At 39.3% G+C, this 26,730-nt stretch overlaps 1 protein-coding gene across 1 annotated transcript in view; it reads right to left on the reverse strand.

Moving 5' to 3' along the window:
* LOC137284594 (glutamate receptor ionotropic, NMDA 2B-like) overlaps positions 1-26,730 on the reverse strand; it is a 108,199-nt gene that overhangs the window by 77,267 nt on the left and 4,202 nt on the right. Inside the window, exon 2 of the mRNA XM_067816475.1 lies at positions 19,939-20,245. The gene's annotated coding sequence lies outside the window, so the exon portion shown is untranslated. The remainder of the gene's footprint in view (positions 1-19,938; positions 20,246-26,730) is intronic.

Genomic DNA, 26,730 nt, shown 5'->3' on the forward strand with positions numbered 1-26,730 from the left:
AGTAATTTTCGGGATGTTAGTAAACTTTCACATGGGACTATAGGGAGATCCCGGTTTTACCACTCCAAATCTTGCCAGGTTAAATTTGACTGTCACACACGATTTTATGAACACGCCCACACATGGCGATCTCTCACAGTGTGTGAAAAACAGATGACAAAAAGTATTTTTAAGAGCTTAATTGGCATTCTGTTGCGTTTGATGGTTACGGGGGTGTTTCTGAACTACGCTGTTTATCTCCAGTCTTTGAATGTTCGTAGAAGTCGATATAAAATGCTGGCCTATTGTGTTCCCAACGAGGGTGCAATATTGACTTCAAAGTCAACGATGCCAAGCATTCAACTCTCAGCATCGCTGTCGGTGAACGCTGAGTAAAGTTCAATGCTGGAATAACGTGTTTAAAGTCAAAAGTAAGTTTCATTCAAATCTCACATAGGTGAAACACAAAACAGTGGTCATTGAGTTAATATATTTATATACCAACGTGGAAACTGAAGACACGTAGTGTATCAAATGAAGACACGTGGTGTATGTGTGACTGCATGTCAATGGTTGCTCACATATTGTTAAAGTGGTGTTGTTCCACTGTAAAATAATCATGTTTCTAATTTCACAGAAAATAGTTCAAAACGATGTTGTTTTCCTCATTCCATGAACTCGATGAATTTCAACTTCCAACTAGAAAGTTATCAACGATTATTATTTTCCTGAGGTCGTCGATAAAATTTAATGAGAAACAAAAGAAATCCAATCAAGGCCAAAATGTCGTCCACGGCTTGATTTTCGAAGCTCCCTTAGCGCTAAGATCGTCGTAACTGCCACACATTAACACTGACTTCCGACTATTGTAGTGCTAAGAGGGCTTACAAAATCAAGGCACTGGCTTTTAACTAACGAAGTCACGACGTACATCTCTGTCACCCACAAGGGTACAATGTCTGGTATCCACCTCCGGTTGCTGGAATATTGGTAAAACACTCACTACTACGCTCACTACAACAACAATTACAACTACAACAACTACAACAACAGCAACTAAAACAACAACTACAACTACATCTACAACAACTAAAACAGCAACAACTACAACTACAACAACAACTACCAGTACAACAACTACAACAACAACTACAACAACAACTACAACAACAACAACAACTAAAACAACAACTACAACTACAACATCTACAACAACTAAAACAGCAACAACTACAACTACAACAACAACTACCAGTACAACAACTACAACAACAACTACAACAACAACAACAACAACTAAAACAACAACTACAACTACAACATCTACAACAACTAAAACAGCAACAACTACAACTACAACAACAACTACCAGTACAACAACTACAACAACAACTACAACAACTAAAACAACAACTACAACTAAAACAACATCTACAACAACTAAAACAGCAACAACTACAACTACAACAACAACTACCAGTACAACAACTACAACAACAACTAAAAAAACAACAATAACTACCACTACAACTACAACTAAAACAACAACTACAACTAAAACAACTACAACAACAACTAAAACAACAACAACTACAACTACAACAAAAAACTACAACTACAACAACAATAACTACAACTACTACTTGTAGTAGTACTTACTGCTTCTGCTACTGCTACTGCTGCTACTACTACTAATGCTACTACTACTAATGCTTCTTCTACCCTCCTACTACCCCTGCTTGTCGTAAGAGGCGACTACTGGGATCGGATGGCCAGACTCGCTATCATGGTTGACACATGTCATTGGTTGCCATTAGCGCAGACCAATGCTCATGGTGTTGATATCTGGATTGTCTGGTCTTTAATTATTGGACTCAGTTATTTACAGACCGCCACCATATAGCTGGAATATTGCCGAGTACGCTTAAACTAAACTCTTTCACTCACTCACTCTACCGTCTTACTACGTTTACTGCTGCTGCTGCTACTACTACTACTACTACTACTACTACTACTACTACTACTACTACTACTATATTACTACTTTGTTAGTTCTACTTCTGCTCCCCCGCTACCACCACAATCACCTGTCCCCTCCTGGTCGAGGATTCCATGTTAGATTATAGATGTATGTTGTAGATTTTTATATGATGTTAAACAGACTAACAATCCGCGTCTGCGTTACCTTTAAACCATACTATTAACATAATACCATTGATGTATATGCCATATCTATAAAAAAAGCTGCTTTAATGCTAATATGGACGAGAATTATATACATTTATAGTGAATAGTATGGTCGGGCAGTTGCCGACGTGACTCTCAGTATGAATAATATCTACAACCATAAGCTGGATCCCAGAATCGTGAAAAAAATAATTTGATATAATTAATAATCACGATATCGAAGTTCACATAGTTTTGCACAGTTTACCATACCATAACACCACGTGTTTCACTATCTGTTATTGTGATCAAATATTATTGACTTTGCATGGATTAATTTCATCAGGTCAATACCCTTTATGAAACATGACATATATCTGGAGAATACATAATTATTCAAACAAACTTTTAACTATAGAAACGTATTTTGTGAATTACATATGCCCATTTAACTATTCTTGGTCCAATGCATGTTAATCTAATTGAAAATTAACCCGTTACACAAAACTGTACAAATGTTGTCTGTTTTCACGCAAGAACACTCGCTGAATACAGGTCATATGCATACAATAATGAGCGCAATGCAAAGTTAGCCATTCCATTCGTGGAACTAAATTGTCCAGAGAACAATGCTTCCTTCCAATGTTATCTCTAGTCTCCCTTGAAGGCAGCTATTGTTCAAACATTTACGCCTTGTGCATGAGGAAATTTCCTGAGGGAATACGTTAGATCTCCACATAGAGAATGTAAGAGAGAATCAACGCTATACATAGGGATGCGACCTTTTGCATCGCCCACTGATAAATATTCTTCCTACTGGCTCAAGGGAATGATTAGCTCACATGGAACTGTTGATTCATGCCACGCACATTTGTAGTCTAGAGGTTGTGTTTCCCTCCTGTTGTCAGAAAATCACAAGCTTACACAAACACAAGAAACAAAATCTTGTCTATAATCATATGATATATCTGCTTAAAGCAGACATACGTGATGTGATACTGTGTTATATCATTCATGAGACATTTTTGAATAGTGGCGTAGATAGCCTAGCGGTTAAAGTGGCCAGTCGTCATGCTGACGATCAGGGTTCGATTCTCCACATGGGTGCAATGTTTGAAGCCTATTTCTGGTGTCTCCGGCCGTAATATTTCTGGAATGTTGCTAAGAACGGCGTGAGCTTATACACACTGACTCATTTTGCAATGTCGATGACACCAGGTGCTCGCAAACAGTGAGCGTATGGTATCGCACCATCAAAAGCAGAAACCATATGAATGGTTCACTCGAATACAAAAGATAACATATGGCACAAATCAATAAAAGTAAATGCATCTGACCTAAAATTGGTATCTGATGCATCAGTACTTAACATCTAGTATAACCGTTTTGAAAACCTTGAACAATCCAACCATGATCAACTTTTGAGCATGATTCATATAACGTTCTTCGAATTGCGAAATCCTCGTATAAAGAGAATGCATTAAATATGAATATGAAATGTGGGGCAAAGGAACGCATATCGAGTATGTATTGTTTTATATAATTTGACTAATTTTACAATACTGCACATAAAACTTCCATATGACTTTTGTGTAAAAAGTCATATGTGCACTAGAAACGTTGTGTAAAAACTGACTGGTTCATTGGAGACTGGGATCAAATTATAATCTCGTTTCATATGACCTTTTTATGAAATGTAAATGTGTGAAGAAAACCGCAAATCTATTTCTAAGAAGGTATTACTCTTCTGCAGCTGTGAATTGTGCGGTTTTAAAAAGTTCAGATCAAATTATTTTTTAACAAACTAAAACCATGTGAAGCGTTATTTGAAGTCTAAATTATGTAACAGGGAAATGAGTTGCATTTGATATCGTAAACGATGCTGAAAGAAAGTTATGGTCAGGGAGTGCTTCATCAAATTCTTCGTCCATGCGAAGTACTAGTGTTTCTTTGTTTGTTTAACGTCCCGCTCAGCAATATTCGAACTGTATGGTGGCGGCCTGTAAATAAATCGAATCTGGACCAGACAATCTAGTGATCAAAATCATAAGTATCGATCTACGAAGTTGGGATCAAATGGGTCAACTAAATCAGCGTGTCTGACCACCCGATACCGTTACTGGCCTGTCCCAACAAGCATGGGCTGCTGAAGATCAATTCTAACCCGGATCTTCACGGGTCACCTGCACGGTGGGGATGTAACACAGATTAAGGATTCTGAAGAGATCACTCCGTAACATTGAGTCTGAGGCTGCTTTGAACAATATTCCAACAAAACGCTGATGAAGAGTGGGGAGGATTTAGGTATTTTCCACTTGGTGGTGAAATCCACCGTTGCTAACAAAGCAAGCCATATTATCAGACCGAAAAGGCATTCTAACCCAAGATAGCCTATGATTGGCAAACAAATGTGACGCATAAGACGCTCCGAATGTAATGCTGAAAGGACCGTTGGCAGTGACGGCCTCGCAGCTTTTGTAGATTGACATTCAAATTCGACTGTCTTTGTAAATGTGTTGATTAGCACGAATCATGTTTACATACAATTTGGATAATCTGTTGGGAAAATAGACACACGTGGCTTCCTCTTTCGTTTTCATGTATGTAACCTTATCAGATTAATCAAACTGACCTATAGACGCTGTGAACCTTATAACAGACTCAACACGATCTGGTCGCGAATTGTTCGCGTCACTGTCGCGTTCGACTTGGCGATTATTTGTGCAGTAAATCGGGACCAATGGGGTAAAGGACTTTTCAGAATACACTGTAGTGTGTTCAGTGATCGTGAATAATATATTAGTATCTTCATGCCGATTCTGTCCGACAACTTACTAAGCAATACGCGGCGAGCAATACCGAGAAGCGAAAGTTGAGAGAATGAGGTGACTATATCTCATACTGTGCGTTCAAACGTTGCGGCATCGCACCAAGTGTGGCTCATACTGTAACGCCAGCGATTTATTCTGATGCGTACTTTTCTACCCATAATTCATTGAAAATAACAGGAACGGTCCAGTCACAAAATGTATTTTATATTCTTCTATACCTGGAAAAAAACCCGACTAAAATGATTCTCGACTTTGAAGAATAACATATTTCCATTCTACTGTAATAGATACTCCAGACATGATGGCCATAGTTGTGGAATTATCATGCTTACTGGAACCAAGCCGTGTTCACGATGTCATTATTCCGTTGTTCGGAAAGAGATATTTTGACAACGGGTAACACAGATCGATTCTTGACACGGCAGAATAAAAGTGCGTATTCATTCATCCATATAGTACTAAGCAATACATGCCCATTCACTACAAGCGGGCGCCAAAAAATGACCTTCTTTGTTCAGTAACCAGGGCAATGAAATGCATAATGTCTCAACTATCTGAATCCTTCTCAATCACTTCTGTCTGGAGGGATACATTAGCTAACATATCCAGCACTTTCTGTCAATGAAACAAGATTGATAGGTAACGCGTACATGAAAATGTGTTTCTAGGATAACGATCAGCCAACTATAAGAGGTCATGATATTCACGGGACATACAAGATACATATATTGAGATTTTATGGCAATTGTGAAATTCAAACAGTGGTAGTTCGTTTGCTGTTTAACACTGCACTCAACAATATTAAAGCTATATTGCGGTTGTTTGTAAACATTCGAGTCGTGACCAGACAATCCAGTGACCAACAATATAAGCAACTGGGTTACAATGACGTGAGTTAACCAAGTGAGCGAGACTATACCCCCAAATCCCTTTAGTCGCGTCTTGAGACGAGTATGTGGGACCACATTTAAGACGGATCTTCAAGGGTTTTAAAACGGCAGACAAACGCAACTTGGAATTAACACCATTTATTTGCTGAACAAGCATAATAATAGTCTTTTTCAGCATGCGTTTACAATGAGGTATGCCCTGGAAGGTTATCAGTCTCATCCTACCGGGTACCCGTTCCCTGCTTGATGAACAGAGAAACGTTTAGAAGAAAATCCCTCTCCTAAAGAGGCACAATATGTCATGTGCTTGTATACATGTCTTATACATGCATCCGTGGGTGCGCGCGCACGTGTGTGTGTCTGTGTGTGTATAAACGCATATGCTTATGACAGGATTTCATGATATAACGTATTTAACGCAAGGTACATTTTAGAGACAACACAGGTTGAATACAGTGTACTGGAGGACCTATCTCGTATCTGTACGAAGGATGCATAACTGGAACCAGATTTGCATAGCACATGCATACATGCGTTCATATAGTAACAATGTAGACGTAGTGTGTTCACTGTTAAGAAAATGGTGTGTATCGTACTGTCATGATCGAGGTGCAATTCCAAACTATGTCATACGTACGGGGACGTCATATCGGTAAAATATTGCATGTCGTACCACGACCAGTCAACACGAACTTCTTAGTGATAATACTGTTGGAACACACTTGGAGCAGCCGTGACGGGAACACAACGTTTACTCCTTGGCAGGAGCGCCTGTCGGTACTCTCAGGCTTGAACTCGTCGCAACTGGTCAGCGTGTGTCTTCTCGTCTTTCCGAGGTCTTGTCTTGTGCTGTCACAGTCGTCTTTCCAGCACACTCTACGTGTGATGGATGGGTTTCATGTCCTGGGAATGGGAAAGCCAGTCCATGACATCAACATCGGCGCTGCGTCAACAGTTCAGATTAGAATAGCACTATGGAAAGTAATATTGTGATGTCGACATGCCTATCATGTAGCTTTAAAAATGGTACAAGAATGGGATCAAAACGCCGTCCCGATACTGTATGACAGAATGTTCCATTTAGATAGACCGCTGCTCTGTCCAAATCGGTTAACCTTACGAACGTAGCTCTGTCCGTGACGTCCTGCGTTTTGTTTACTGTCATGTCTGCGGACACGTCGCAAACGTTGAGCACGGCGGAATTCGACGTCGTATGCACGTCCAGCTCAGGTACCTTGATGCGCAGTTTCTTCCCGATGTTCTGTGAAAATACTCTGGACAACACGCTCCTAATGGTGATCACAACTTCTCGCAGACATACCGTGCCATAGATACATTAAACACTCGCAATCCGTTGCAGCATTTGCACGAGCTGTGTACTGAAGACAATGCATAGTCTAAGACACATGTGCAACAATCGGGCACCGTTGCTGGTTGCCAAATACACGGGTATCGTGTGACATCACACGAAAAGGACATACAACTAAACGACGACCTCAAAGGCAGTACTAATTTTAATGATTAATAATTGTATTAATCTGAGTTCGCTGTACGCATTTCGATTAAAATATAAAATGGAAGCGGCCAAAGACCAAGAAATCATAGTTTACTGCACATGGCATGCTTCATAACACGATTGTGTATGTATTTTAGCTGCTCCATGTAAGCCACCGACTGTAAGACGAGTCGCTTGTATCTATCCCTGTGTAACTCCAGTCCACTAATGTCGCTGCCTGGAGACGGCTATATCTATCTACATGAGACAGCTGGAAGATCAATTTTCAATCAGCAAGACACGACTTTAACATTTCGCGCTCACAAATATTCGCACTGTATGAGAACCCAATGCAGCTGAAACAGGCACCATCTTACCATCTTCGACATACATATGCATTTGCAACAACAACATGAAGCCAGTACAGATTGTGGAAACTGCTATGCTCAAATACATATGCAGCACATCTATCTATGCTCTAGTAACTGAAAATTATAAGGCAATAAAATGTACAGGAAAAGTTCGGAGATGTCAGTTGGATAAAGGATGCATAGGGGAACGTCTGATTACACGTCAGAGATACACGAGTTTCAGTTTTAGCCGTTATCAATTTCATCTCACGGCAATCCCCCAGGAAAACTTTGAAATTGCCATTTGAAATTCGAACTAAGTGATTTTCTTGTTGGAATCAATGTTTTATCGTTGCCATGGTGAATGTCTTTCTTTCTGACGAAGATACATATAATCATTCGCTTGACGGATATGGTGACGCTATTTAAAACGGTTAATGACAGTGTTCGTAAGCGTTTTGTGAGCTAATCGTGTTTCTTTGCGATATCTGTGTCTCGACAGGCTATACTGGAGGAACCTTTCAGAGAGAACATGCGTCAGAATCGTCCGCGATTTATTGAAATGAATACTTTAAGTGCCTGCCGAGATGTGATACTGATGTCCTGATTCTGGCATAGGTTACAGACGCTTCCCTGTTTTTTGTTATTATTGAATATGATTGATTACAATATTATCACTAAATAGATTAAACAATTTTAGCTTCACTGTTGTGTTCACCTGCTATCTGTACGTCATAATGACTTCTTGTGATCGGCGCAAAGGTTGGTGAAAGAAACCCGTATCAACGTGACAATTATAAATCACTTTGACATTATCATCCAACCTTGTCAAATATGTTTGACATCTCTCATTGTAATATAAACCCAGTATAAAACATTGCGTAAGATTACATGTTACGTTGTTGTTGCGTTAAAACGTCATATCCGCACGGGGATATCCACATCGTATCGTAAACATGTAAATTTCGTCATGATGCGAATTATGCAAATGATCAAATGTTTTTTACATCATAAGAGGCAAATGGCTTCCTGTTGCTCGTGGTGTTTAAATCAAGTTATCTATAATTGTCTATATAAGCACCATTCTATTTGTCGACTCTCCTGAATAAGCATGAGGGCGCCATGGAGAACCCTCAGATCACAAGATAAATGTTCGACTTGAAACCAACCAGAACCAACTTTGGTGAACGTTCCTGTCTGTGCGATGCCTCTGCGTTTTGGAACAATGCTGCTTCAACCCAAGTTTGTCCCAAGATTTGAATCATTCTACGAAACCTGAAGACCCATCTCTTTTCTCTGTGATTTGATAGTCCCGAGTCTGTGAGCAGTCTACCTGGTTCTTTCCATAATAGAGTGCTATCATTCTCACACCACACGTCATAACCTTTTGTCGTCATTACATGTTTCCTAAAATGATTTTATCATAAATATATTTTAAAATGTGGTTGCATTGCAAATAAACAATATCATAAAAGGTCATGGGAGCTGTGATGATTTGTTTGTGGTTAAAAATATACATATGGCAAAAAACAGTCCATATTCATAACAGATATATATAAGAGCAGTGTCGATTGTACGATCCCAGGTATACCGTATGCATGTGTGCATTAATAATTATGGTAGCAGGTGTTGGTGAAAATGGTCAGTCAATGGTGTTTGCGCATAACACGGGGGACGATGAATTTTGTACCCTAATCCCGATGACCGTTGTTATTAGCAACATCATAATCGGAGAACGATGACATACCGACCATCAAGAGAAGAATTTAAACCCGAATCCCCCACGTAGAGGAGGATGATAGGGGACAGTGGAGGAGGATAGGGAAGTGGACGGATAAGGAGTGTGTGTGTGTGTGTGTGGGGGGGGGGGGGGGGGGGGGGGAAGGTGGTGACAGAAGAGGGAGGAGAATGGAGTGTAAAGAGGAAGAGGAGAAGAGGGCAGCGGGCGGATAAGGAGGGGGAGGAGGAAGGAGTGGGAAAAGGAGGAATGATGTGGTGAAGGACGAGGATATAGAAGGGAAAGGAGGCAGAGAAGGATTAGGAGAGGGAAGAAAACGATGGTGGTGATGAAGAAGATGAAGGAGATCTGAGGTGTTGAAGCACCAGGATATAGAAAAAGGAAAGAGGTTGGGGAGGTATATGATATAGAGGAGGAAGGAGGTGGAGAAGGATTAGGAAAGGCAGGGAAAGGGAGGTGGTAAAAGATTTTTACTAGAGGAAGGAGGTGGTTAAGGATTAGCAGTGGGGGAGGAGTGACGGAACAAGAAAGAGTGGTGATGGAGAGAGAAGAGGAACGAGGTGGTGCAAGAGGAGGGGGAACTTGAGGAAGGAATGGGAGGAGGAAGTGGAGGATGAGGAAATAGAAGAGGAAGAAGGTGGAGAAGGAGGAGGGGAGGGAGGTGAAGAGAAGATAGGAAAGAGGCAGAGCGGAAGAAATATAAAGCTCCGACAAAACAGTCTGAAACACTGTGCAACAATGTACTGAAACACTGTACAAGTGCACATGTGACATCAAAATCTCTGACACAAGAAGAAGTCTGAGTGTCAGTACAATCTAAGGGGATTAACCATAATGCAAATCATAGAATACAAATTGTTGTCATGACATTGACAAGATACACATGTTTTCATCCACTCTTTATGCTCCGAGGACTTTATTGCCTATGCATCCTGATATTTCCACATGTATCTATGAATCTATGCGCACACCTGCGCAAATGCTTTGTTGCCTGCTGTTACCATCATTACGATCTACAAAGTCAACGCTGATCAAGGATAAAAATACACTGCGCATACCATACATTTCCATGTGCTGACGGACTATGATAAATCACAGTGGAAAATAACTTTTAAGGAAAATGGCGGAAACACTATGCTGCAATTAAGCCTGAAGGAATAAAACAGTGCAATATTGTCTTCGATTGAATTCTGGGTCATGTCGAAAAAACCATTTCCACGAGTTTATGTTGTTTGAAACTACCAGAAGACATCCATGTACATGTGCAGCTGGACTATATGGCGTTAGATGATGGCAATCAACACATTTCCAAAACATAAACCCTTTTAATTCCAAGATTATATTTTTAATAGATAGTGTGTAAAGGTTTAAAACCTTGCATTAAGATTATACCCTGCTTGCAAACCAATTCATTTCCTGAAATTTTATTAGAAAATCAAAAGTTTTGTGCTTTGATGTTTGTTCGTATATTTCAACAAACAACAGATGGTGTTCAGCTTCGTGCCCTTTGTATAGTTCTCCATGTGTATTTGCATCTGTTCTCGAAATTAATTTTTATTGGTCACATATTTTTGTCATTGCAATAACAATGTAAGTTACAGTTTGCATTTGTTCAATCTCGGCATAAACTCATAGTTGACGAAAACTTGTTAATAGCACGTTTGCAATAAACAATAGCCCTGTGACATTACTTTCGCAATACATGCCACAGTATTGACGTTATGACATGTAAACTGACACGAACACTTGCTCCAGGTGTTTCACAATGAACAATGCCCATCAAGTGAAAATTTTCGCAATGTAGGTCTAAGTTTTGCAGCAGAAAATATCCTGGTCAAAAATAGTTAGGGATATGTGTATATTTTGAAGTCATGGATAATGATCATTGACCCATTTATGAAATATCAATCATAAAAATACCAGTGCCCCTGATTTATTTTGATCAGTATGTGAATAAAATACAAAAGCTGGTGTAAAATTAGTCGACTATTATTTTCACGCAAATCTGTTTATGAAGAAGATTCATATAATCTGGTTTAACTGGTGAAAGGAATAAACGTATCATGGCATACCGAACCGAACACCAAAAGGAGAGTCATGTCCTAATTTCTTTCTAGAATATAACCCCTTTCAGATATACGTCGGTTGCACAGGGAGTTATTTATTTTACACAGCTTGGAAAATATTTCAGTATGTTACTTTTGTCAGATAAATTGGGACAGAATCCCGAAATGATGTTGGTCTTTGATTTGAAGTTTACACGGATAAACCTTAAACACAATTAAGTTAAACCGAATTCGAACCTGCAGGGTTGTTGTCATGGCGAGATGACCAAACTGATGAACAAATTAAAATCTCTTAGACCATTGGCCACCTCTGAAAATGACTCACATGTTTCTCTCAACTGTAGAAGAGGTGATCCAATCACAGAGCCGAAAGTGCCAAAAGAATAGGTTTTCAGAACATGAACATTCCAAAACACGTGCATTCGTCGCTAAAGCATCTACCCATGAACTGGAATTGGAACGACTAGAACTGGTCTAACTAACGGGTTTGGGTGATCAGACTTGCTGACTTGATTGACACACGTCATCGTATGCCAATTGCTGCCCATGCCGATGATCATGTCGGATCCAGACTCGATTATTTACAGACGGACGCCACACAGCTGGAATATTGCCGAGGGCGGCGTTAAACAAAACAAAATACAAAACATCTGGTGTGGATGCATACCAAGGAAGCCACTTAAGAGGTGCTATCAGTCGAGTATCAACCCACGGTTTGTCCCTCGTGAGACAAATATGTGCATTTAAACCACAGGGCTTATTTTACAAATTATTATCATGCCTAAGCAAACTTCACATCTGGCCTGACTGTTCATTTGGAGAACAGCAAGGGGTAAAGGTTTAACCCCATTATCAACGGAATACCAGTTGTATTAAGAGTGGCAGCTTGATGTGTAGGAAAGCTTGAAATGATACTGGTCGTTCATCACTATGGTACGTCCTTCAAGAATGACTAAGGACCAAATTACGAGAGTGTCTAGGATTAGGACCCAGAACCAGTAGAAGCCCATAGCATTTAATCAGCATTTTAGAGACATGATCTTATTTCATATAACTGGTTACGGTAATGGGGTTTCAAATATACGTAAAAACCCGTTTAGCGTAAAGCGTGTCGATGACTCACTATCACTATGAAATAGACTCTGTGATGCATACATGGCATGTATTTGTCATAATTATAGAAGAATACACTGAATATTGAATTACAAGATAAAAATGAACAGTTATGTGAAATCTCTTTAAAACTGCTAAGAATTATATTCGTTTGACGTCTCGTATGTCAACGTGTACGGACAAAAAAATACTTATTTTCTCATTACAGTCAAAGGTGATACACATATTTACATGTACATATATTTACAGCACACAGCTGTTTCACAAAACGTTTCAGAAAATATTCTTAAAAACACTATAAACATGTTTACGTACATATATTAGACTATGTTTTTATGTTGATTTGTTTTCAAAATAATACATGTGAACCTGATATGCACTCCCGTGGGGTTCAAATAGCGTTAACTGTCATTTAACCGACCGTCGAACATCGAAATTAAATAATGCAATGCGGTAGTTAAACTGCAACAGTTAGCTAGAAGCCAAACGGACAGTGAAAGTTGATACAAACATTCAAAATGCACGAAGCAGTAGCTGTAGTGTGTAAATAATGTCACAGCGTTGCAATAGTTTACCCTTTCGTCCTACAGGTTTCCAAAGGGTAAATCGATACTCCTTATGTAAATATAGAATTTTGTAGTGCAAGCACCTCGATAGGTAACAGTGCTCGCTCGCTTACCTATGCTGGAGTCACTGAATGAACGTGATCGCGTGTTGAAATCTTAAAGGTCAACTGCAAACTTCCGTGCGTGTTAAGGATTCGAACCCAAACCGGTGGGCCTACCACCACAGCCCCTAGGATAAGTATTTGTAGCAGCATACTTTTATTTCGTAGATCGATATAATTGTTTACGTTACTGAGACAGAATCGGTATCATCTAAATGTGAAAAGCGCACGTAGCCATTGAGTGCAAACCGAGTGGGTGCCTCACGGCCAGTCTCTGTGAAATGCTTAGGACATGTGACATGTGGCATGTGACGCAAGCATGTTACATATTTGTCAGAATTGTGTAAGAGTACTCAGATTATAGAATAAAAAGGTAAAAATATATAATTTTACTACCTACGAGGGAGAACATATCGGGGTTGATATTTTTCCTACGATGCCTTAGGGCAGGATATCACCTCGTCGTGGTGACGTGACGTCATAAACATTGCTCTGACATCACGTTCTGGCTATGACATACCTTTGTGGCGACGGCGGGTAGATTTGTGTCTATTTTCCACAATTCGCGCTTCGGTAATAAATAGAATATTAAATATGTGTCCATATGATACTATGTTTACGACGTTCGTGCCTACATATCGCTATATCTCTCGGAAATACCAACACTTAGGCACCTCTGTTGTAAAAGTAGTAGGACATGGCCACTCATATAATATCCTTGCCTCGTGAAGGTCCCAGGGTAGAATAGGCCTTCAGCAACCCATGCTTGCCATAAAAGGTGACTATGCTTGTCGTAAGAGGCGACTAATGGGATCGGGTGGTTAGACTCACTGACTTGGTTGAAACATGTCATCAGTTCCCAACTGCGCATATCGATGCTCATGTTGTTGGTCACTGGATTGTCTGGTCCATACTCGATTATTTACAGACTGCCGTCATATAGCTGAAATATTGCTGAGCGCGGCGTAAAACTAAACTGACTCACTCACTCACTCATTATAATATCCTCTGTAACACTGTAGTCGTCGTATGTCGTCTCGTATGTCACAGTTTACAAACCAAACAAAGAGCGTTATTTTCTTATTACAACCATTGAGGTGCCTATACATTTACAGCTCACAGCTGAACACTTTTCAGAAAATACTCTTCAAAATACATAACGTTTTCGCCCATATATCAGACTTTATTTTTATGTTGATACGTTTTTCAAAATATGAAATGATAAGTAAAAGTGATATGCACTCCCGTCGGGTTCAAATAGCGTCAACTGTCATTAATTATAACCGACCGTCGAACATCGAAACGAATTAATGAAATTTGGTAGATGAGCTGAAACAGTTAACTAAAAGCCTTCAGCAGACAGTGAAAGTTGACACAAACCTTTAAAATGCACGAATAGTTTAACCCTTTCTTCCTACAGGTTTCCAAAAGGGTAAATCGATACTCCTTGTAGAAATATAGAATTTGCGGTACATGCATCTCGATCGATAACAGTACTGGTTCATTCATCAATGTTAGAGTCAATGAACGAACGTGATCGCGTGTCTAAGTGTAAAAGGTCAACTACAAAATGAATCCGAAAGGTTGTTTGCCCGATCACGACGTACTAAATATTTATAGAAAATACTGACGCCCTTGTCCAACAAAATGTGGCAAAGCTTTTCGTTATAAAACGAATACTGGAAGGAAAAGCTCATGTTATTTAGCAAATACCATTCAAACCCAACGTATGGATATCAGACATACGCTATGACGACCTGTAATTCGCCTGAGTTTTCACAGAGGGAAATATGATGGAAGAGAGTGTCGAGAGAGAGACACAGGCGTCCAAACAAACGATAGGCAAACACGCTGGGAGCTGGATGTACCTTAGCTGTTACTGTTTCTTCGAGTCAGTTCCAGCAAATCGTTGACTGCATTTCTTATTCCGTGTTCTACTGTGTCGATAGTCGTGCCACGTGACTATGCAAGTTCGCGATGAGTGAGGGTATTCATGTATATATACTTTACAACTTGAAATCAACCAAGCTGAACATATCCTAAATTTTATTTTTGAATTTTATGGATCGGATCAACGTTGTTGCAGCTAGGATTAATGATGCTTGAGTTTTGTCTGCCAATGCTAAAGGAAGCTATCGAGTGATGCCTAAACCGCAAGGCATCACGTGATTTAAACGTCATACTATATTTCATTTTGCTCCCGGCTCTGACGTTGTAAAGATATTACTACATAGAGAATGAAGAAATCAGAACATAAAGATCTAGAACCAAAAATCTGCAAAATATCTTAAAATAATTTCAGCCTTCTTATTGGCACACTGTGGTATCTGTATGACGTCATCATGGCTCTTTCACGTTCGGGCACCAGCTCAATGCAGTTGTTTTTGGAAGCCTGTTCAATACAAATCAACAGCTGGGAAGACTATGCAAACATATTGTCCTCTATCACACTTTGGACAGTCTACACATGACACATAATTTTTCCTTTATCTTGAATTCCGCATATATTACGTGCTACAGTGATGAAAATAACCGATTTCTGTGCATTTAGTGTTTTCTTGCAGCACTCATTCGTAAAATAATTATCCCCGAGGATAGATAATATGAGAAAGATTCAGTTGAGGGTGAAATTATAAGAAAGGGATGGCAATGATATAAAAACAAAGATAGCACAAAAGGATAATACTGCATGTACCGATATCAGCGATATTGAACACATATTGCAAAGTAAACATATGTTGCGTGATGAAGCAACAATAGCGAAAAATCTTCGCTTCACTTCATCATATTGCAAAAAACCCTAATCTTTTTGACAGAAAAACTTACAGAAATAACTATCCAGGATAATATTCAGTAATAACAGTAGAAAGTCTGGACATTATAAACAAACGTGGCCGTGAAGAATCCTGCCTGATTATTGGACAAGTGGTTTTGGTCCTCGTGACACAATGGTGTGAGGATCAATGCTCTACAACGTCAGAGAAAAAGCCGATGTCACAGTATCAAATGCCTCTTGTGCAAGCATGGACTGTGAAGCGGTACAGCATTCATTATATTTTACCTCACACAGAAATACTGTTTTCTGATTTTCTAAGAGCTATTATTTTCAATGTATCCCACTTAACATTACATTACAAAGTACCCCGCTGCCGCTGCAACTCATTCGGTACTTCAGGGTAATACTCCTTTATCCCGAACAACATTGAATCACGAATGATGCACGGAAATTACCGATGTTTTGCGAAGGGAAATCAGCAGAAGGGAGATAACTCTAAATTTGTTTGTCTTGTGTCGTCTGCAAAATCTAGCGATGGTTGCAAAAACATTCCAAAAAGCGTTCAAATGTAGTCCCTTTGAATATTAAAAAGGGGAATTACACCACGGTGATTTTACTAAGACAATACCATACGGGAAAAACGACAAGATGCAAGGTTCAGATTCACAGAGGTTGGCTAAAGTATACGATCCGATACTCATGCTTCAATCAGTTCAAAATTAAGATTGAGGTGTTCAGTGATCCCTCAGGGCTCATGGGTGATGTGTTTATTTATGTTCCGAAGGTACAAAGAGGGTACATCAACCCATGCCCCCATGACCAGTGAACAACTTATAATGTCAAATGCAGTAGCAGATGTGTGGGGAACCTTGTCATTTTTTTTATCAAACTGACGTTCAAAGATTCTGTCCTTCAAAGATGTCACAGTAAAGAACGCCTTTTGTGCAAGCGTTGATTGTGAAGGGTTCAAGCATTTGAAGTATAAGAAGATACGTGGAGAACCTTGCCAAATATGACAAAGCTGACCTTCAAAGCAATTATCAAAGTAGACTTCTACGATTATGTTGCCATGTGTGTTTCGATGAACGTTCGACTTGCTTTTGTTGTGGAAGCTGCAGAGCAGGAAACGAGGATAATACCTAATTATGTAGTCGACCTATATCACGTAGGTTTCATTTATGACAAATCTTTTCAGCTGCTCCGAAAACACAAAACCCTTCAAGCGTGTAACAGATTTACAATTTGATCTTTTTTGATCTTTTACTTCGCCTTTTCTTGTTCCATTCTGGTCGATAGATTATCCAAGTGATCATCAATTAACCACTTCCAGAGCACGTAACTCGATTGTCTTCACATATGATCGCGTTTAGCCAGCAAAGCTTAGAAAGCCAGACTTACGGGTTTGGTCCCTTAATTGACCATCCCTAAGAAAACATACAGGCCGAAAACTATCTCTCTATCACTGAAGCACCATGGAGAAAACATAACGACAACATCAGCCAACCAAAGCCCTGGAGTTTGACCTTTGACATCAGCCTTTCCAGCATGAGAGAACCGGTTCATTTCCCAAGGGAGGTAATTATGATATCGGGATCACGAACAGTTCTGTGATCAGAGAGATCGAAATTCAAAAGCAAATGATGAAATAAAACCTGCAGTTTAAGATCACACACAGGGCATTTACTATTCACATATCAACTTCAAATGAAAGTGCCCTAAATTGATTTGATCGTCAGTTAAGGTTATCCTTCAAAGAGCTTTGTCGTAAACTATAATGTAATTTTCTAGCTAAACAACATCACATGAGTGTAAATATTTGCAAAACGTACGTAGCATGTGAAGCGACTTCTCAGCTGAATTGTCAATTGCAACAATTTTCCGAGCGATTTTCACCCATTTCTTACGGCTATTCCTACGGGTATTACATTTCGTTGCCAAATCCCACTTTAATTTCCCGATTCTATAAATGTAGCTTTCTTTTCTCTGGACTTAAAACGGCTCTTTTCAAAAGTAATCAGTTATTCGATAGAATGTCGCAAACATTCTGTAAATGTTTTGCGTTGAAACGAAATGATATCGGTTAAATGACGGTTGACGCTATTTGAACCCGACGGGAGTGCATACCATATCCCACGGTCACAACAAATGCGTTGTAATTTGATTCGTGAGTGTTATGAGACTTTCTAAATTGTTCGAAGTAAGGGAGGAAGTCGAAGAAAATTTTGTTGTGTTTGACCTTTGAAGCTACAATCAGATAGATTCCATGAACCCATGAAAGGCTATTCCGTCTCTAAAGATTGATGTCATGAGTGAATTTAGTTTTAAGCTGAACTGAGCAATATTTCCCTATAATGCGGTCATCTGTAAATAATCGAATCTGAACAAGAAAAACCAGTGATGAACAGTATGAGCATCAATCTACGCAAATGGGAACCGATGCCATGTGTCCATCAAGCCAGTCAGCCTGACCACCAGACCACGTTAGTCGCCTCTTCCGACAAGCATAGGTTACTGAAGATCATTTCTAACCCCTGATCTTCACGGATGATTTTATGAGTGATCAACCATGGGATTCATTAAGTCGTATCCTGTATGCGTGTGTGCGTGCGTGTGGTGACCATTGACTAGAGTATCACGTTAAAGTGATGATGATGTAAGTGCATAGTTTGTCTTCGTTATAACGCGCAAGTGGTACAGCTGAGGCTCTCGCGCTCATGTGGAACCTACATTATATGTTCATGTGACTGTTTTATCCAGTACTGAAAAGAACAATAAGACTAGATCACTTGCCTAAAGGGAGTATTCTAACACAATGGTTTCCTCTTATGTCTAAAGTAATATGGCTACCACATTCGCCCTGAAGAAGGTAAATGATAATATCGTCACAGTTTCACCTCAAAATATCACAAGGTAATTTGGCTGAAACACTCCCTTGCTACAGGAAGTTGAAGAAGCAACGCTATTGCGACAGATTATCATCATAATACCATATAATGTCGTTGCTCTTATGATAATACCGAACACATCATACAGCTCAAACACGTGCCCACACGAGGTAGGTAAATGCTAATACTACAGTTTCTTTTCCTTTCAACGCAAAAGAATATGGCTCAAGACACGCACTGTTCTTATCATAGTCCCGAAAACGTCATTTGGCCAAAACACAAGAGGGCGTTCAAGGTAGTATGTTAATATCAAATACTTATCATATTACGAATTAATGTTACGGTATTGAGTCACATTCGAAATTATGACGCAACCAATATACTTGCGATTTGTCTTTTTATTCATATACAATCATTTTTAGACATGATATAACACTATGTTCTTCTGACATTCCCATGGACTTAAACTGAGAGAGCGAGTATCTTTTTACCGGTTTTATATTCAATTTCACATTGAGGGAACAACTGAAAACATTTACTAATTTTTACCACATGTGGGGATTCAAACTCGGATCTTCAGCGTGACGAGCGAACGCGTAAACCACTGGGCTACCCAACGCCTCCCCGTGAATCTGGACCTATGTAACACCATACTATAATTTTATGGTTCAAGGTAAGTGTTATGAACATACTTTGTATGGAAGTATTGTCAACAGAATTAAGGCAATATTTCACACCTTTCTTGTAAAACATAAATCTGACGTTTTCAGCCTTATGTCTTGTCCATACATTTGATAATCAGTAACGAAAGCTTACGTATACAGTCTATTCTATGCTCTGAGTCGTTGTGATCTTAACCAAAATGAACGATGGATCAGTGTAGCTAGAACAGTTCCAGAGGTCAGTGCAAATATCCTCCGAAAACAATATGACTATCGATACATTAAACATTCCTAAATGAAGTAAGCGGACGAGCACTTACCCTTGACTCGAAGCTGGTGATGTTATCGACGATCACACAGAGCGTTTTCCTCAGACAATAAATCCAGGCGCTCCTTTGAAGGTCCTTCTATATCCTACACGGTGCTACTCATCTGAGGGATGGGGACTGTCCGACTTGTTGGCAGGGAAAAGTGGCAAATCCAGCACGTGGATACATTGCCACTACAAAACCCTCTCCAGTATCACTACATGTGAGCCTTGCCACGGCTTCTCCGCTACCTCAGTCGTATGAATACGTGGCCACACATCCGCGGAGCTTGTGCAAGACTCGGCCTCTTCGCGTCTACCTGGAGATGATAAAGCAACGTTGCACACACCCAGACAGGCATTTGCACAATCCTTGACTGAACGACGTCATGTGTTAGCGCCGTAAACATCTGTCTCATAGATATATATATAATATATGCCTGGGGTCTTTGGAGGTTCAGGTGATATGGATTTCATTTAAATTGTGTCGTTTAGCCATGTAACTTGCCGCACATTACTAGGGTGGTTACATATACGGAAGCAGACGTATTATGATTTAATATATGAAACACATGTGCAGTGATGTTTTGATGAATTATGAAAACGAATAATGGAAGATCACCAGGTATTTATGCAGATTAGTTACTACCAAGAGAGTCTGAAATGATTGCAGGAAGTGATCATCAGGTACGCGAAAGATATGCATATGTTTTCAGTCTGGCAAACATATTGATGGAAATGAAAGGTGTAGACGAATGTATACATGGATATAGATGTATAAACATGATGAGAGAATTGACAGGTATATATATAAATATATATATATATATATATATATTATATTTTATACACACACACACACACACACACACACACGCATACACAAGTTCCGTCTGTCTCATATCTAACTGTTGATCTTGTACATTATTGATATTCGTATGTGCTGTATCAGTCTATATATATATATAGACTGTAAACATCATATTGTATATATATATAGACTGTAAACATCATATTGTATACTGATACAGCACATACGAATATCAATAATGTACAAGATCAACAGTTAGATATGAGACAGACGGAACTTGTGTATGCGTGTGTGTGTGTGTGTGTGTGCATGTGAGAGAGTAAGGGAGTACATTAAGGGAGTACCAGGCGCTTTAACCACAAGTCATCCCCACTGCCTCAGAGGGCAACAGTGAATATACCAAGATACACCAATGGATATTTGTGCATATTAATAGATACAAACATGATGAGAGACCATCAACTACTCACACAGCGACGATAAACATTTGGTCGCAAGCTGTTCGCACCTACAGCCCTATAACCTTAATGGGGTAAAACACCAGACACGCATCAAGCTGGGAACGAACGAAAAACACTTTAGTCAGGACTTGCAAATACACGTTACACGGAATTCGAAACCATGGCTATTTCACATGGAATGCCCAATGCCTCAGCCTGATGAAGAAACCATTGGCCTCTGACATTGCTGTTTCTACATTCATTTTCTCTGATGCCCAACGCAGCGTTTCACGCTATGACTGGCCTCTGTTCCTCTGAACCATGTAAAGCATTTGTTCTTCAACGTATCCAGCGACCTTCATTTATTCACCGACTGTTACATTAGTGATAAAACGGTATTTCAATGCTACACATGACCATATGCAAAGTATCCTATATGATCGAGTACACTGGTGGTATCTATTGTCACAATGCTCAAGTAATAAGAAAGCTCAATTTATTAACCTACATATTGTGTTTATCAAAGTGGCGATGCGGCAAATGTTTTATGACTCCATACGTCGATAATACTTTTAGACATAGGATTATAAAACACAGCCCGAAAACGTTTGGGAGAATAGTTTCCGAAAAAAACGAATTTTGAGGCACGAAAGTGAAGATTAAATCTCAAGAGAGGAATGTCTTGCCAACTTTGTTCTTTTCGCTCAGAACTTAATCCAATGATAAATTTTCTCCTGCCATTCTGTGCTGCGTCAATGCTGAACCCTGAATAAAACACGGACACAACACTTGCAAAGTCTGTCATTAGTGTTCTGGTTTCATCCTAACAGACTTATGCTTACAACATCGCTGTGCTGAATAACAGTAGCCCAGGATATTGGGTATCCAGAGTTCTTAGAAGCCACGAGTGGCCTATCATTGCTGCATCGGGATTTGTTTGTTTGTTTGTTCAGATTCTCATCTGTAGCCTATTAGTAATTATTATTGCCAACAAGGATTTGTTTCAAGTGATGTCCGATGGGATTCCCGTTTTTCACTTGTACCAAACGTTCTCGAATCATTTCAGGTGAACTTTCGACTAGACTAGCATTTGTTTATGGCGGATGCCACCGGTTGGGCAGGATACGCCCACCTTCTCATTTCTATTTGTTTGCTTGTTTTGTTTGTTCACATTCTCATTTTTCCCATATCAGTAATATAGCATTGTTGTACCCAGGTGTTGTTTGGTTGGTTTCAGATTCCCATCTGAGGCTTTTACATATGATATCAAAGCTGTATTGGATTTGTTTGTTTGTTTGTTCAGATTCCCATCTGAGGCTTTTACATATGATATCAAAGCTGTATTGGATTTGTTTGTTTGTTTGTTCAGATTCTCATCTGTGGCTTTTACATATGATATCAAAGCTGTATTGGATTTGTTTGTTTGTTTGTTCAGATTCCCATCTGAGGCTTTTACATATGATATCAAAGCTGTATTGGATTTGTTTGTTTGTTTGTTCAGATTCTCATCTGTGGCTTTTACATATGATATCAAAGCTGTATTGGATTTGTTTGTTTGTTTGTTCAGACTCCCATCTGAGGCTTTTACATATGATATCAAAGCTGTATTGGATTTGTTTGTTTGTTGGTAAGATTCTCACCTGTGGCTTATCGGTTATATATCATTGTTAAACAAGGATTTGTTTGTGTGTTTGACTGTTTAGATTCTCATCTGTGGCCTCTTAGTAATATATCATCATTGTGCCAGGATGCTTCATGTTTGCTAAGATTCTCATCTGTGGCCTATCAGTTATATATCATTATTGTAGAAGGACTGGTTTGTTGGATTCTTCAGATTCTCATCTATTAGTAATATGTCATTATTGTGCCAGTGTTGTTTGGGTGTTTTAAGATTTACAAATATTACCTTTCATATATGTGAACTGTCAGTAAAACTTCATTGTTTTACTACTGATCCCATCCGCAAAACATGTGCACGTTGTTTGGTCTCAGTGCAATGGGATCGCTTTGTGTTTTCGCTCATACTCATAAGTTAAAAACATAAGCATTTAAGCAACTGTGATTAGGCACTTCCTCCACAAACACCTATGTGCTTGCTATCCGTATGCTGTCATATAGTTGGAATTGCTGAATATGGCATGAAACAAAATCAACGCACTGTGATTCATGAATGTATCAGTCTACGACAGTCCACGGGACCGTTATTGTGACCCTTAGAATATAAACATATTTGATTTGTGACCTTGTGCCATTAGGACAACATATCTCCAGCTCCAGCACCATTTTAATCAAGCTGCTCAACATTTAATTTAGTTAAGAGTTAATTATACCCCATGCTCTGTTTACATTCTGAAAACAATCAATCATCATTTCCACATAATACAAATACTCAGTAAACACTATTTATGATTCCCTTTATGCTTTAATCAACCGAAGTTTGTAAATAAGGACGGATTTTGTGATAAAATCTGCCAAACGGTACCAAATAACATAATGGTTTATGATTTAGATCGCAGAGACACCATTGATTACAAGCAGAGTCGAAAAAGTGACAACATTGCCTGTGCTCGATTTACTCAACCGCTATGAACATGACAAAGTAGAATGATTTATTCATATGGAACATGTAAACTATGGTTTGGGATATAAACACGTCATGTACTGTCACACACTGAAACATTCCATTGTCCCTTTGCAGCTGCTGTAAGCTATAACTGCACGTGGAACTCACTCTGAAAACAACAATCAGATGTCAAGCGTTGTGTCCGCTGCCTCTAACTGTCGCTGCCCCGCGTTGAAAATTAAATTAAAGGCTCAAACCACGCAATTAACGTCTATTTAGCATGAATTGAGCGACAAGGATGATGGTTCAGCGTCTTGCTTTGTGAAACCTCGAAACAGCTACAGTGTCAGATTGGTTTTACTTTTGTTTTCAACAAAATTATTTGTCTGAAGGAAAGCGTACTAATTTCTTCTCTTCTGCTCCCCATTTCAACGGTACATTTTGAAATACTAAAGCTTTCTTTGATCGCGATTCACCTTCAACAACATACTATTGATATTGATGGGCGAGTGACTATTGTTTTACGCTACCTCCATACATTCCGAAAAATTTAGTCTTTTGGCTAATGCATCCATAGTGTACGTTATGAGCACCAATTTTTACATCAATGTGCACAAGATCAAATTGTGATTTAATAAGTCCTTCAGTGGTCAGTTCTTAGGAAAAATAATGGATATTGGGAACATGCTCTAGTCCACGAGGCATCATCAGTGATCATGAATTCCAATAAGAAGCTGAACCCACCTGTTTACGAATTGAAAGTTTGGTTGTTCACTGTTTCAGTAGAACAAATGGTCTGGAAAATGAGGGCTAGTTATCTGTTCCCTGACATGAACTGCATTTGAAAGTATCAAAACAAGTCATCTATCCATCGTGTTGAATATATTTAATGACAACAGGAAATATATGCGCCATGGATCAATAAATCTATAATTTCGGTATATTTTTATCGCACAAGATTTTAATTCCGGCAGCAAATATTCACCAATAATGGAAATCTAACATCCAGCTGTTTGGCATACTGTTAAGGAAAAATCACTAAATGTATAGACGCCATGTTCTATCCCTACAAGCTGTTGATGCAAGTTGGATTTAAGAGCAAATGATGTCATGCTTGCTAAAATCTCATAGAAAACATTAAAATAGCTCTGCCTTTGGAGTTCAAAATCACAGAATATGTGACAAAATTATGAATATACAATGGGTGGATAAATCTAAACATTGTTAGTGAAACACAATTATTCAGAAAAAAACACTGAGAAAACATTGGCAGCGAAATTCATGTAAGCTTACAGACGAAATCGCACACATCCAGTCTCAGCCACATACGCATACAGTCATGCATACCATACACATATACCATGTGCACACACACGCGCGTGCGCACACACGCATGCATGTATGTACTCACACTCAGACTCACATTCACTAGAACGCTCACACTTACATGTACACATACACAATGTACACATACATTTTCCTACATCCCATAAATGTGCTGTTTGATTGGCTGAGCGATCTTCTGCTATTTTTAACGCACCCGCAATACACCCCGCAACTCATTCGGTACTTCTTCGTAGTTATCTCGAATGATGCATGGTGCACGGAAATTATCGATGTTTTACGAATGCAAATCCATGGAAGGTAGATAGTTCTAAATCTGTTTTTCTTGTGTCATTCGCAAAATCTGGTCATGGCTACGAAAACATTGGCACGTATTCCAATAAATAAATTTTGACAAGACGTTCAAATGTAGTCCCTGTGAATATTATGAAGGGGAAATAAATCGCGGCGACTTTACTAGGTCATTAGCTGCGGGAAAAACAGGAAGATGCAAGATTTGAATCGTTTGATTTACACAGGTTGGCTGAAGTGTACGATCCGATAGCCATGCACCCAACAGTTCAAAATTAACATTGAGGTGTTCGGTAAGATAAATACGTTGTTCACTGGTTCATCGGGGACCATCGGTTGAGGTGCCCTGTTTGTTTATGTTTAAATGTAAACATCGAGGGTACATCAACCCATGCCCACCTCGTGACCAGTGAACAACCTCAGGGAACAAAAACAAATATCACCGGTACCACAACCTATGGTCCCGTGGGACCAGTGAACAGCTTATAATACTTACACACACACTCACACACACATTCACAAGAAAAATCATTCACACTTACATGTACTCGTATACAAGGTACACATACATATACTCACACACACACACACACATTCTCAAGAAAACTCTCACAAGAACTCTCACACTCACATGTTCAGATATACAATGCACATGTAGATCTCCCACTTACAAGAACTATCACATATAACATACACATAAATGCACATATGCACACCCACATAGAGTGCACTGCAAATTACAAAAAAATGGTTTTATCCGCGTGGCACCAGGACTTCAGATTAACGTAGCCTTGTGATGGAACCTGTCACTTGGTATACACATCAAAGCAACAAAACCCTTTCATGCTCATGAGAATTCTCTGCTAAAAGCTTCAGCGCACACATTCAGATTATACATATAGAAAATTCATCATGCTTATGAATCACCACAAACAGAGTGAGTGAGTTAATATTTATCGTCACATCGGCAATATCGCAGCCATATCGTGACGAGAACAATGGACAAAATACATGATATATATCAATAATATTTGAAACAATCTCAAAACTGTTGTCGAAGAACAGCGAAACCACTAGTATATCACAGACATTCATTTAAAAACTAGTAATGGTATCAATGGGACCAGATTAATTACTGGGGACAATACAATATGAAAACGGGCTATAGATTGCCAACAACTGAAGGTAGATCACCATACTGGGTACCATGGGGACTTAGAACGAGTTTAGTTTTACGCCGCCCTCAGCAATATTCCAGCCATAAGGCGGGGGGGCTTAGAGTACATTTGCTTCCTGCATGGTCCCCAGCTGGATTTACACCGTTCCTTCAGCCGTTAGCAATTTCGTCATATCTAG

The sequence above is a fragment of the Haliotis asinina genome, chromosome 5, assembly GCF_037392515.1.
Source record: "Haliotis asinina isolate JCU_RB_2024 chromosome 5, JCU_Hal_asi_v2, whole genome shotgun sequence".
In the NCBI taxonomy this organism is placed as follows: domain Eukaryota; kingdom Metazoa; phylum Mollusca; class Gastropoda; order Lepetellida; family Haliotidae; genus Haliotis; species Haliotis asinina.